Here is a 3,974-nt window from a genome sequence, read left to right as displayed (position 1 = left end):
GTTCCTGACCCCTCCTCCTTCTCCTCCACTGTTCCTGACCCCTCCTCCTCTACTGTTCCTGACCCCTCCTCCTCCACTGTTCCTGACCCCTTCTCCTCTACTGTTCCTGACCCTTCCTCCTCCTCTACTGTTCCTGACCCCTCCTCCTCCTCCTCTGTCCCCCAACCCTTCTTTCTCTCTCTCAGTGGCTACATGTCTGTCAAAGTGCTGTGTCGTGGTCATGGTTTAACTGTACCTCAGTTTACTGCCCTGTCTCTGTCATAGCTGAGCAGTTGCAGGGGGTGAGTGGTTGGTGGGGTGCTTTCTGTGCGACTGTGGTAGTGTCGTAATGGCTGACAGACAGACTGCAGTGGGTGCTGAGAGGTTCAGGCCCACGGGCAGATGTTAAACACACTGTGTGAGTGAGAGGAGGCAGCGTAAGAGACATAGTTACTGCCAAACCATAATCACACTGACAGAAACACATCTGGCTGAGAGAGAAGGAAGGAGAGAGGAGGAAGGAGAGAGAGGAGGAAGGAGAGAGAAGAGGAAGGAGAGAGAGGAGGAAGGAGAGAGAAGAGGAAGGAGAGAGAAGAGGAAGGAGAAAGAGGAGGAAGGAGAGAGAGGGAGGAAGGAGAAAGAGGAGGAAGGAGAGAGAAGAGGAAGGAGAAAGAGGAGGAAGGAGAAAGAGGAGGAAGGAGAGAGAGGGAGGAAGGAGAAAGAGGAGGAAGGAGAGAGAAGAGGAAGGAGAGAGAGGAGGAAGGAGAAAGAGGAGGAAGGAGAGAGAGGAGGAAGGAGAGAGAGGAGGAAGGAGAGAGAAGAGGAAGGAGAAAGAGGAGGAAGGAGAGAGAGGAGGAAGGAGAAAGAGGAGGAAGGAGAGAGAAGAGGAAGGAGAGAGAGGAGGAAGGAGAAAGAGGAGGAAGGAGAGAGAGGAGGAAGGAGAGAGAAGAGGAAGGAGAGAGAGGAGGAAGGAGAAAGAGGAGGAAGGAGAGAGAGGAGGAAGGAGAGAGAAGAGGAAGGAGAGAGAGGAGGAAGGAGAAAGAGGAGGAAGGAGAAAGAGGAGGAAGGAGAGAAGGATGTGTATTTTGCTCTTACCAGAGTGTCTGAATGAAATCAGAACTTGTTTAAATGTGTGACATGATTCCGTGCTGAAAGAGAGACAAACAGAGTGAAAGGAGGAAGAAAAAACAGCTGTATATTGTAAGATTCAGTTGACACTTCTTTGAACAGCACCTGCAAAACTGCAAACCCCAAAATCGAATTGGCAAATCAAAATCGATGAATATTTGATATTTGATCAAAGACGCTAGATCAAGCTGGGGGAATAGAACTCTATATCCTGGGAAAAGACTCTGTGTTCCACACACCATTCCCGGCGTTCCGATGGAGGTCCAAGACATCAGGATGATGGGAATGAACGTTGGCGTTGATCCGTGCCGGGCCAGAGTGACACGTGTGTTGGCCCATGAGCTACTCCGCAGAGACCCTCTTTCTTTCTTCTCCCTCTCCTCCCGCTCGTCTTGTTCCTCCCACGGTTTATTATTATGAGATAATCGCTCCCATCTGCATGTCCAGCCAACGACAGACCGAGAAAAAGGGGAAATGTGAGAATGAACGAAAGTGATTGGGGAGAGGGAGAAAGAGAAAGAGAGGTGTGTGTGTGTGTGTGTGTGTGTGTGTGTGTGTGTGATACCATGAGTGGTTTCCATCTCCAATACAAACACATCAGTCCCCTCTCTCCCTCCTCACCCCTCCTCCCTCCTTTCGTCAGATCAAATTAGAGGTGGTGTAGCATCACGTTTCTCTTTCTGTCAGGGATATTATAATTCTGTATGACTTCTGGACAGCTTCACGCACAATTAGGAATTCAGCGGCTTTGAGCAAGAAAATGAGATTCAAATCAGTACTGTATTACATTACTGTTTACTTTGAATCTCTCCTGCCATCTCTAACCCTCCCCAGATTCAAAGTGAGTTTGTGTGTTTGTGCGCGTGCGTGTGCATGTGCATGTGCATGGGAGTACAAGTATAACAGTGCCATTGTAATTTTCTGGATATGGGTTCAACAATTCCCTTAACAACTGAAGCAGAACAGACTCAACTTTTTATGCTTTCAGATGCTGTTATGAATGTAAAGGCAAGAGTATGCCAGAAAACTCACTACAACACACGCACACACATACACAAACAAATGCAACAACTGTAGCAATCAACAGTGGATCAGAATTGTGTGTTTGATCCATCTGTCTTGGGTCAGTGACAGGGCAAGGGAATACTCACTCACAACCCACACAGGACCCCGGACCTCTGATCTAGGGTCAGATTATCACAATTACAGCCAATTAAACATAATTTAAGCCAATTATGACCAATTAAAGTCAATTAGAACATTCAGATAATTGCGAGCTCAGAGGGATACCAGCATAGGTCGTCACACTCCAGAAACAGTGACACTTGTCTTTTTTTCATTCACCTCTCTCTGATTGGCCGTGAGTTGTTCTGTGGTAGATAAATAAGGTTAATTACTTAATGTCGGATAAAAATTCTGGTCAACTTCAAACCGCCTTGGATAGATACACTACAATACACTCTGTCTGTCTGTCTGTCTGTCTGTCTGTCTGTCTGTCTGTCTGTCTGTCTGTCTGTCTGTCTGTCTGTCTGTCTGTCTCTGTCTGTCTGTCTGTCTGTCTGTCTGTCTGTCTGGCTGGGATAGAGGTAGAATGATGGAGGTATGGAGGGATAGTTGTAGTATTCAGACCCCTTCACTTTTCCATATTTTAGTAGTTACAGACTTATTCTAAGATGTATTAAATAAATAAAACATTTCATCCATCTACACACAATACCCCCTCATGACAAAGCAAAAACAGGTTTTTAGAAATGTTTGCAAATGCATAAAAATAAATAAACATAAATACATTAATACATAAATAGACCCTTTGCTATGGGACCCGAAATTGAGCTCAGGTGCATCCTATTTCCACTTGATTGGAGTCCACCTGTGGTAAATTCAATTGATTGGACATGGAAAGGAACACACCTGTCTATATAAAGCCCAACAGTTGACAGTGCATGTCAGAGCAAAAACCAAGCCATGAGGTCGAAGGCATTGGCTGTAGAGCTCAGAGACAGGATTGTGTTGAGGCACAGATCTGTTCTTGGGGACCATCAATGCTGCAGACATTTTTTGGTACCCTTCCCCAGATCTTTCTCTCACTCCCCATCCAACCTGACAGAGCTTGAGAGGATCTGCAGAGAAGAATGAGAATCTCCCCAAATATACAGGTGTGTCAAACTTGTACCTTCTTACCCAAGAAGACTTGAGGCTGTAATCGCTGCCGAAGGTGCTTCAACAAAGTACAAGAGTCTGAATACTTCTGTAAATGTGATATTTCAGTTTGATATTTTTAATAAAAAGCTGTTTCTGCTTTGTCATTGTGGGGTATTGTGTGGATATATGGGGGGTGGACAATGTATTACATTTTAGAATAAGGCTGTAACAAAATGTGGAAAAAGTCAAGGGGTCTGGATACTTTCCGAATGCACTGTATGTATAGAGGGATGGAGGTATAGTAGCGCATAATGGCCTCGATGAACTGTGACCTTTGCCCTTAGTGTGGTCTGGCACACTCGCCCAGAATGCAGCTGGAATGAAGGTCAAGGGTTATTACTTTGACCCTATAATGTTATTTTTTTCTCTCTCTCTTTCATTTTCTTTCTCCCTGCTGTTTTCAGCTTCAGAACATGAAGTGACCACAGCAGCAGTGTCAAACATGAGGTAGACAAATAACTACCCACATTTACTTCCTACATTTCATTATTGAATTTGAATCAATCATTGACACTGAAATGTACTCTATAATTTCAATTGCCCTATCCATGCGTTGTCTGTATGGTTCATGTTTATGCAGCAGTTCAGGCCCTCTTGTACTGTGACATTGACTCTCCGGCTAGTGTTATTGTATGGGCTAGTGTTTCTGCCTGCCAGTGAGTGGA

General features: G+C 45.2%; 1 long non-coding RNA gene across 1 annotated transcript; it reads right to left on the bottom strand.

Annotated features, from left to right (window-relative positions):
* Positions 1-203: 203 nt before the first annotated feature.
* LOC121838992 lies at positions 204-1,549 on the bottom strand. The gene is made up of 3 exons (XR_006078520.1): positions 1,347-1,549; positions 1,075-1,127; positions 204-393 (listed from the first exon to the last, which is right to left on the bottom strand). It is a non-coding gene; the product is annotated as an uncharacterized LOC121838992 (long non-coding RNA).
* Between the last annotated feature and the right edge of the window lie 2,425 nt (positions 1,550-3,974).

The sequence above is a fragment of the Oncorhynchus tshawytscha genome, linkage group LG13, assembly GCF_018296145.1.
Source record: "Oncorhynchus tshawytscha isolate Ot180627B linkage group LG13, Otsh_v2.0, whole genome shotgun sequence".
NCBI classification, from domain to species: domain Eukaryota; kingdom Metazoa; phylum Chordata; class Actinopteri; order Salmoniformes; family Salmonidae; genus Oncorhynchus; species Oncorhynchus tshawytscha.
Note: the sequence above shows the minus strand (reverse complement) of the source record. Positions and strands in the feature narration are given on the sequence as shown.